Source organism: Camelus ferus, chromosome 35 (genome assembly GCF_009834535.1).
Source record: "Camelus ferus isolate YT-003-E chromosome 35, BCGSAC_Cfer_1.0, whole genome shotgun sequence".
Taxonomy (NCBI): domain Eukaryota; kingdom Metazoa; phylum Chordata; class Mammalia; order Artiodactyla; family Camelidae; genus Camelus; species Camelus ferus.
In genome coordinates this window covers 20,152,468-20,162,282 of record NC_045730.1, presented here as the reverse complement: position 1 = coordinate 20,162,282, position 9,815 = coordinate 20,152,468, and the positions used below count along the sequence as shown (strand labels likewise).

At 51.2% G+C, this 9,815-nt stretch overlaps 1 long non-coding RNA gene across 1 annotated transcript; it reads right to left on the bottom strand.

Annotated features, from left to right (window-relative positions):
- Positions 1-699: 699 nt before the first annotated feature.
- LOC116661523 lies at positions 700-7,144 on the bottom strand. Its single transcript, XR_004317407.1, has 3 exons — positions 7,135-7,144; positions 5,737-5,740; positions 700-1,907 (listed from the first exon to the last, which is right to left on the bottom strand). It is a non-coding gene; the product is annotated as an uncharacterized LOC116661523 (long non-coding RNA).
- Positions 7,145-9,815: the final 2,671 nt, after the last annotated feature.

The window sequence follows — 9,815 nt, the reverse complement described above, 5'->3', positions numbered from 1 at the left end:
GCACCCACACACGGTAGCTGGCCCAGACTCTCATGCTCATGGACAGACACACCTAGCAGTTGTGGGGCCTCAGACTGGGTGGGACAGGTGTTTATCTCACCTGACAAGCTCCGCCAGGCAGCAAAGGGAGAGAAGAGGCATGAACAATGGCACCTCCTGTTGATCCAGAAGCTGGAGGAGGAGCGGAGGCCCGGGGTCTCCCCGAGAGGTAGAAACTTACAGGGGAGCAGCCTGGACACTGTGGGGCTGGGCAGGGCACCAAGGAAGGCTTCCTGGAGCCTCCTGGCTTACAAAAGAGCAGTGGGAACAGAGCTGTGCAAACAACCCTCAGGGGACCTTGAGATGCCAGACTGCTTAGGGTGCTAGGGAAGCCCTCGCTACCCCCACTTCCCACCCGTGGCTGCTACAGAACTTTCAAGCAGGAGGGTGAGGCAATGACTGGAGACAATAGACTTACCTTGAAGCAGCTACTCCCCAGCAAGCACACATTAAAAAAAATTTTTTTTATTGAAGTGTAGTTGATTTACAATGTCAGTTTCAGGTGCACAAGCAGAGCACACCATTTTTTAAAAATTGAAATATTGTTGACTTACAATGTTGTGTTAGTTTCTAGTGTACAGCATAGTGATTCACTTACACATTTATATATTCTTTTTCATATTTTTTCATTATAGTTTATTACAACTATTGAATATAGTTCCCCATGCTATATAGTAGGACCTTGTTGTTTATTTAGCAAACACACAATTTTTATTTAAATGGACAATCGTTGGAGTGGTCAGAAGGGAAGGCTTCTCATTCTACATTTTATCTGCCTTCTCATTTCCCCAGTTTGGTCCTCCCCCAATTCCTCTGGCTCTGGCCTCCAGGCTCTCCTTTCCAATCTATCCCAGCAGGCTGCTTCCCTAATCTTCTTAGAGCACCAATTCTTTGGGGTGTCAGTGTTCTGCTCCAGAAACTTCAGTGGCTCCCATTTGTGATGAGATGAAGTTAAAATCTCAAAGCCTGCATTCAAGGTCTTCTGGGGTTAGGGTGACCACATAGTCCAGTTTCTCTGGGGCACTCTAGGTTATACCTGCTGTCCTAACATAACTACTAATAGCACCTTCTCTCCTGTACAAAAGTGTCCCAGGTTGGACAATGAATTACGTGGTCAGCTTGCCTACAGTTCACTCCCCACCTAACACTCCAGGCTAACGTCTAACCGTCTCTCCTTGAATCTTCAAGTCAGTGGTTCTTAATTTTAGCAGCTCATTTGAGTCACCCAGGAGGCTTTGAATAAATGCTGCTGCTTGTGCTCACCCGAAAGTAATTCAATTAAAACAAAATCTCTAGAGGTGGGGCCCAGGTTTTGGTATTTTTTGAAGCCTCCAGGTGACTCTTAGGGGCAGCCAGGGTGGAGAACAATTGACCTAAGTAAAAACAGGTGTCCTGGAACTCTGTCCCTGAGTCCTTCTGTCATTGACTTTTTGGTCACTTGTTCCCACTGTCTGTCATCCATGTACATCCCAGCCCCCAAGCCCAGCTCCAGTGCTGCCTCCTCCTTCATCTTTCCCAACCCCTGAGCCAGAAGGGCCTCCCCCTCCACTCACCGCTGCCCACTCCCTGCACAGCTACCCTGTATTATGCTGGCTCCATGTTTTGCCTCCTTCATAGTCTATGAGCTCTGTGGGTGGGTCATGTCTGACTCATCACCCCAGGGCCTAGACCCAACTTTCAGCAAAAGCCCTCACACCTGGCTGAGTGACTGTCACTGCTGGTCCTGAGCTTGGGCAGCCTCTCCACCACCCCACTGGGCACCCTGCTGCCTCTCCTGGTTAACTTTCTTTTCCTGTGTATGGCGTCTCATTCATTCATTCACTCATTCATTCATTCTGCTTTGTGCCAGATGCTATATTCCCCATCCCCTCTTCTTGATCCCCTGCACTACTAGAGAACTCATCTCTGTCTCCTGGGCAGCCCAGCAGACTGTCATGCACATAAATGGTACTCAGCAGATACTGATTAATAATCCACTGATTAACAGTTAAACAAAACATGCATATCCGTGTAGTGGAATATTACTCAGCAACAAAAAAGAATGAAGTACTGATATATGCTACAAGATGGAAAACCTTGAAAAAAAGCCAGACACAAAAAGTCATAAATCATGGTAATTTCTAGGAATTATCCAGAATAGGCAAAGTCATAGAAACAGGAAATAGGTTAACAGTTGCCAGAGGCTGGGGGAGGGGAAAATCAGGACTGACTGCTAATAGGTATGGGTTTCTTTGAGGGAGGTCAGAAATGTTCTGAAACTGGATAGTGTGATGGTTGCACAACCTTGTGAGTATATGAAAAACCACTGAATTGTTCACTTTCAGACGGTGAACTTTATGGCATTTGAATTACATCGCAATTAAAAAGAAATACTGTGGGTGGGTTTATCCTTCTTTATATTGTTCTCAAACTTTAATATTCCCAAGAACCACCTGGAGTGTTTGCTAACAGTGCAGGTTCCTGGGCCTCACCCTGAAGCTTTGGATTCAGGGGATGAGGGCAGAGCCCAGGACTCTGCATTTGATGGCAGAATCTTAATGCCACTTCCCCCTGCCCCAAAGGACTTGGGTCAGAGCATTTCTGAGCCAACCTCAGAAGACAAATAAGGCTTTTAACCTATTATTTAAGGAAAAAAAGCTGAAGATTTCAAACACAAATGAAACTTTGTTTTTAGTCTGCTTCTTATTAAAAACAGACTGGGACCCAAAGAAACCCCAACAGGTGTAGGTAATGAAGTAATCATAATCATAATGAAAGAACAAAATGGAAAAACTGCCTGGCCTCAAACAAACCACAAAAAAGTTGTCTTCTGCCTGCAGTGCTCAAGTCAACCATTCAGTTGAAAATATCCCACTAACCACATGGAGAGCTTAATTTAGGGGAGAATTAAACATTAGAAAACCTTCTCACTGCCCCTATACAAATACCCGCTTAGAGACACCCATGCCTACACAGCCAAAATTCTGATTATTGGTATGCACTCCATGATTAGGGCTTTCTTTGGAGTTACAAGGAAGCAGAGTTGTAAATCGGTATTAGAATATGATCAAAAGGAATGTCTGGATGCAATTACTTTCTTTTGAGACCAGCATTCAGAGGCTCGGGCTTTAAAGTGCTGTCTTGGTCACGTGGTGTGCTCTTACATACCAACACGCACATGACTTTGGTCCCTGAGAAAGAAGGAAGACAAAGGCCTGGGTTTCATCACTGTTACAGGATGGAGTTTTACACCAGTAACTCAGAAAGGACCCTCTTCATCTCCCTTGGCTGCTCCTGAACCATTGCAACAGGAAGTCTTGCCAATAACCTCTTGCCCCTGGAAGGTAGCAGTTACTGTAATTTGAGAACAAACATCCCTGGCTGAACAGAAATTCACTTAACAAAACACCAAATTGAATAAGGAGTAAATGAGAGGAAATAACATTCGTGATGCATGAATACTGAGTTCCTGGGGCTGTAATGAGCAATTTCACATGGATTTTCAAATTTCATTCAATGAGTCACCACAAAAACCCCACCGTAGCAGTATTATTATCCCCCTACACAGTTCCAGGGTGTGCCTTCAGGGGAAGAACTCATGCACTTGGGGTTTTCTCAAGGTCAGAGACCCAGGCCCAGGGGATGGCTTCTGCACCAGTGCCCCAGGCCCAGGCTATGTTTTCAGGGCGAGTGACCTAAGCCAACGGTCTGTCTATAGGGCCAATGACCAAAGCCAATGTGTGTCTTTAGAGCCAATGACCAGAGCCAGGGTCTCAATCAGTGCCAGAGACCCTGTCCCAGGGTATGCCCTCAACCCCAGTGACACAAGCAGAGCATGCCCCTTCTGTGCCAGTGACCAAGGCGTAGTGTGTGTTTAGGGCCACTGACCCAGGCCAAGAGTGCGAATTCACGGCCACTGACCCAGGCCTAGGGTGTGTATCAGGTCCACTGACCCAGGCCAAGAGTACATCTTCACGGCAAGTGACCCAGGCCCAGGGTTGCAGTCAGTGCCAGTGACCCAGGACCAGGGTGTGTATCGGGGCCAGTGACCCAGGCCAAGAGTGCCTCTTAAAGGCCAGTGATACAGGCCCAGGGCTGAAATCAGTGCCAGTGGCCCAGGCCCAGAGTATGTATCAGGCCAGTGACCCAGACAAACAGTGCTCTTCACGGCCAGCGTCCCAGGCCCAGGGTTGCAATCAGTGCCAGTGACCCTGGCCCTAGGTATGCCCTCAACCCACTGACACAAGCAGAGCATGTTCCTTTTGTGCCAGAGACCCAGGACAAGTGTGTGTTTAGGGCCTCTGACCCAGGCCAAGATTGCATCTTCACGGCCAGTGACCCAGGCCCAAGGTGTGTATCAGGGCCACTGACCCAGGCCAAGAGTGCATCTTCACGGCCAGTGACCCAGGACAAAAGTACGTCTTCAAGGCCAGTGACCCAGGCCCAGGATGCAATCAGTGCCAGTGACCCTGGCCCTAGGTATGCCCTCAACCCACTGACACAAGCAGAGCATGTTCCTTTTGTGCCAGAGACCCAGGACAAGTGTGTGTTTAGGGCCTCTGACCCAGGCCAAGATTGCATCTTCACGGCCAGTGACCCAGGCCCACGATGTGTATCAGGTCCAGTGACCCAGGCCAAGAGTGCTTCTTCACGGCCAGTGACCCAGGCCCAGGGTTGCAGTCAGTGGACGTGACCCAGAACCAGGGTGTGTATCAGGGCCAGTGACGCACAGCATGAGTGTGTATTTATGGCCTGTGACCCAGGCCAAGAGTGCGTCTTCAAGGCTAGTGACCCAGGTCCAGGGTGCAATCAGTGCCAGTGACCCAGGCCCAGGGTGTGTATCAGGGCGACTGTCCGAGGCCAAAGTGCCTATCTATGGCCAGTGACCAAGGCCAAGAGTGCGTCTTCATGGCCAGTGACGCAACCCCTCTGTGTATCAAGGCCAGAGACCCAGGCCAAGTGTGTTTTAGGGCCACTGACCCAGGCCAAGAGTGTATCTTCACGGCCAGTGACCCAGGCCCAGGGTGTATATCAGGGCCACTGACCCAGGTCAAGAGTTCGTCTTCACGGTCAGTGACCCAGGTCCAGGGTGTGTATCGGGGCCAGTGACGCAGAGCACGAGTGCGTATTCACAGCCAGTGACCCAGGCCAAGAGTGCGTCTTCACGGCCAGTGACCCAGGTGCTCGGTTCAAACATTACCAGTGACCCTGGCCCAGTGTGTGTATCAGGGCCACTGACCCAGGCCAACAATACGTCTTCATGGCCACTGATCCAGGCCCAGGGTGAGTATTAGGGCCAGTGACCCAGAGCTTGAGTGCGTATTCATGGCCATTGACCCAGGACAAGACTGTGTCTCAAGGCCAGTGACCCAGGTCCAGGGTGCAATCAGTGCCATGGACCCAGGCCCAGGGTGTGTACCTGGGCCAGTGACCCAGGCCAAGAGTGCATCTTCACAGCCAGTGACCTGACCCAGGGTCACAATTAGTGCCAGTGACCCAGGCCCAGGCTGTGAATCAGGGCCAGTGTCCCAGACCCAAGGTTGCCATCAGCGCCAGTGAACCTCTCCGCCCACTCACCAGATTGTCCCCTGACCTTAAAGTCGCTGGTCAGGCTGTCCCAGCACCAGGAGGACCTTACGTGGCACCTTAGTAGGGTGGAAGCACTGCATAGTGCGGAGAATGACGCAGGGGGCCAACAGGTAGCGCCAGAAAGCAGACAAGACTATCAAGCGAGACTCGTCCCTGGCGAGCCAGGCCTGGAGAGAGGAAAATTTTCTCTCCAACTTCCCGACTCCGAGCCGGCGGGGGGGGGGGGGGGGGGGGGGGGGGCGTCCAGGCGCCCGGGCCTAGCGCTGCGGGGCCGGGGCCGGCCGCTTCTGCACTCGGGTTGCGTGGAGGGGGCGGCGGGCGGAGGCGAGGCCCGCGGGCCCTCTCCCTCCTCCACCTCCTAGCCCCGGGCTCCCGGCCGCAAAGACGGCTGCACAGGCGGCCGCACACTAGCTTCTTCACCGGGAGTGAACTTCCCGGCTCTGCTCCTTCACGAGGCGGGGCACCGCGACACTTTCGGTGGGGGTGGTGGGCGCCAGGGCCTACCGCTGCGGGGCCGGTCCGGGGCCGGCCGCTTCTGCCCTCGGGCTGCGTGGAGGGGGCGGCGGGCGGAGGCGAGGCCCGCGGGCCCTCTCCCTCCTCCACCCCTAGCCCCGGGCTCGAGGCCGCGCACTAGCTTCTTCACCGGGAGTGAACTTCCCGGTTCTGCTCCTTCGCGAGGTGGAGCGCCGCGCCACTTTCGGTTTGCAAGAGGGTCGCGCGCGGGACTTCCGCTTTGCATCAGAGACCTCAGCGGATACTCAGCTATCACCCTCCACTGCCCGGGCCTGGCGGGCCCCCATCTCTGAGTATTCCCTGAGCTGAGGAGCTCCGAGGCACCCAAAGACTCCCTTCTAGTCTCACAGCCCTAAGGATGCTGTGTCCTGTGCAAAAGTGAGGAGAATGCCCTTTCCCAACTCTGTCGCACCTTCTCATCTGAGCCCCGTGCAAGGTGGGGTACTCCCAAAGTCTCACGAAGACCTTCCTGAAAGTGATCCTTTCCACCCTGCTTGGGTCTCCTCTTCCCACGGCTCTGGGGCACACGTGAGCTCTCAGACTTGGGCGCTGGGGCCCAAGCCCCTCTCCACCAGAATTTCCTGCTGTCAACTCTGGCCAATTGACTGCAGGTGTGTGTGCACAAGGGAGCCGGGGGTTGGGGTGCACACGTGTGCTAATGTGTAGGGAAGCACAGTGTAGGCTCAGCGGGGGCCCCCATTTGCTTAGATGGAGGAGACAAAGGGATGGGAGACTCGGCAGGTGGAGGAAGCCGGGAGTAGACATGGAGGGGCCAAGGGGAGGAACTCATCTTACGAGACAATGCTTCATCTCCAACTCTACCAGATGACACTGTCATGCTCCTAGGTCCCCTGCTCTTTGGAATATCTTTTCCCAGCCCCAAATGAGCCCTGAGGTCTGATCCTGGAATCATGACACTTGGTGGCTGAGGTGCGGACTCTGAGTTTGGCTGCAGACCCACCAGGTCAGGGGTAACTCCGGGACCAGCTCACCCCACTCCAATGCGTGGACCACCCACACGTCTGCAGGTCCCAACCTGCCAGAGAATGATGGTGAGATTGGGACCATCCAACCTGAGAGACTGACGGCGTTCCATTCTCGTTGAGAGCACTCTCCCTGCTGGGCATGCTCCAGATGACAGAGTGGGAAAGGCAAGATGCAGATAGAAATGTTTGCTTGGCAATTTGGGTTTTTGTATTTTTCTGGAAGATTGCATTAAATATAAAGCCCAGTGTAAGTCTCAAGTGTGATATGAGTACATGAACCAAGGAAAACGTCTAGATTTGATGGTGTAACCATAATAAGGCCTTCAGCTCTTGCCACTTGCTGGGGTCTGGGATGGACCAAGCCCGTCTAACGCATCTCTCTCCAGACTTTTTTTTTCCTGGTTGGCTTGCACTGTTGTGTGTGGCCACTTGGAGACTGTGCCGCAAGTCAAGAAGAGCTAGTGACCCATGTTTTGGATAAAATCTCATGATTCATTTTCCAAGCCCAAGTTCAGAACTTGCAAAAGCAGCAGCTCCATGTGGCACTGGGCTTTCCTTGTATCCTTCAAGAAGTCACTCCCAGCACCAACTGTTTTGGGGTTTTTGAAGCTTTCTGGAGGGAGAGGGTGGGGAGAACTGTGCCCTGCACAAATTTCCCTATCTGCTTGTACCAACTGCATTTCAATAAAGGCGTGTGTCACCTTGACTCCTGGGCCTCTTTATAATTAGCGCACATTTATGTCAGGGAGGAAAGGAAGGAAACTCTTATGCAAGCACAAACATGGTCTTTCTGAAGTTGGTTGGTTTGGGGAGGTTTTTGTGTTTGTTTTGTTTGCTTGTTTGTTCATCATGTAGCTGCGGCTTTATTTGTGAAAGGGAAAGTGAGGAAGGGAATAGGGGACAAGGAGGAGGAATGTCCAGGACCTTATCTACAATCTAAATAGCCGAGGCAGGATCTCCGGGCGTGATCAGGCAATGGGACAGCCACTATCTCCCAGGTGGCGATCTTACAATAAGACCTGACCGTGTCCAGGGGAAACCCCCAATTTGAGATGCCGGGGTGCCTCCTCTCTGCTCACTCCTGCTCCCACAGACACACTTTAGTAGCTCAGTTATACGCTGGCTGGAACTGTAGTTTGCAGTGACAGGCAAGCTGCCCTTTTAGGCTAACTTGTTTCTTGCCAAGAAAAAGGTCTTTTATCATGTCAGGAACATGGAAAACACCCTCCCCTGTGGCCCAGCTGTTGGATCATGATCTCACGCACCTTCAGTCAAAACAAACTGCCTGTGAGAATGAGGCGGATCCCCACTGCACACACAGCAGGGCGGTGTGGGAACAGAACTCACAGAGGCCTTGGTCTTTAGAAAAGAGCCTGCCACACCCACCAGAGACCCCCTGGAGTATTTTTGATAACACCACAGAGTAAAGGTCACAGAGTCTCTGTTAAATCATGTGTCTGGTTGCATTTAACATTTGCCTGTGGGGTTAAGTGTCGAGGGTCAAGGAGAGCTGCATGATGCAGCTGTTTTGAAAGCAGCAAGAAGCCAGACTTAGGCAGGACCTCTTGCCAAGCAGCCCTGAATGACTTCTCCACCCATCCCTCAGACTAAAGCTGCAAAAGTGAACCTGCGCATTCAAGATCCATGTTTCTTTTCACCTTTGGGTGTTTTCCAAATCCTCCACAACGAGCATGACTTTCTTTTCTTTTGACCCCTGAATCTGCCCATGTTTTGGATCATGTGTGGGTCAGGAGGCTGCTAGAGGATCCCAGAGTGGGTTACCCTATGGGGACAGAAAACACAGACTGACTTTAGTCCATGGGCTCATTAGGGGTCCTGCCTTCTCTCAGCCCTTCATCAGGCTCCAGTGGTGAACATCTGGCAGCTGCTGTCTTACCTTCATGAGCTGCTGCACCCAGGCTCATTCACCCCGAGGAGCACATCCACAAACTCCTGCCACAGGGCCTTTGCACTTGCCCCTCCTCCTCCTTCCTCTGCCTGTATGGCCTTCCCACGTGCCCACAGGCTCCCTGCTGCTGCACCTCAGCAGGCAGATCTTCCTGCTCCCCCACCTCACCCCTTATCCCACCTCCTTTCAAGTTTCTCTGGGCACTTACCACCACCAACATCCTCTAGAGTTCATGATGTTCGTGTTGCTATTATCTTTCGGTCACACTCCACCAGACAGCAGCTTCCAAGAAGGAAGAGATTTGAGCCTGTTTTCTTCACTGCTGCTGTATCTTCAGCCACCAGGACACATCCACTCACTGAAAATCAACATTCCCAGAGCAGAGATACAACTGTGTATTCCGCTTTTCCATCTGGTCTTCTATTACATTATGTTTCTGTTTCCATGTAAATATTGCCTGCTATTTGTTTGTTTGTTTGCTTTTATTGAGGTATAGTCAGTTTACAATGTTGTGTCAATTTCTGGTGTACAGCACAATGCTTCAGTCATACATGAACATACATATATTCATTTTCATATTCTTTTTCACCATAAGCTATTACAAGATAAGGAATATAGTTAGTTCCCTGTGCTGTACAGTATAAACTTGTTTGTCTATTTCATATATATTAGTTAGTTTCTACAAACCTCAAATTCCCACTTTATCCCTTCCCACCCTCCTCTCCCTGGTAACCATAAGTTTGTTTTCTATGTCTGTGAGTCTGTTTCTGTTTTGTAAATAAATTCATTTGTCTTTTTTT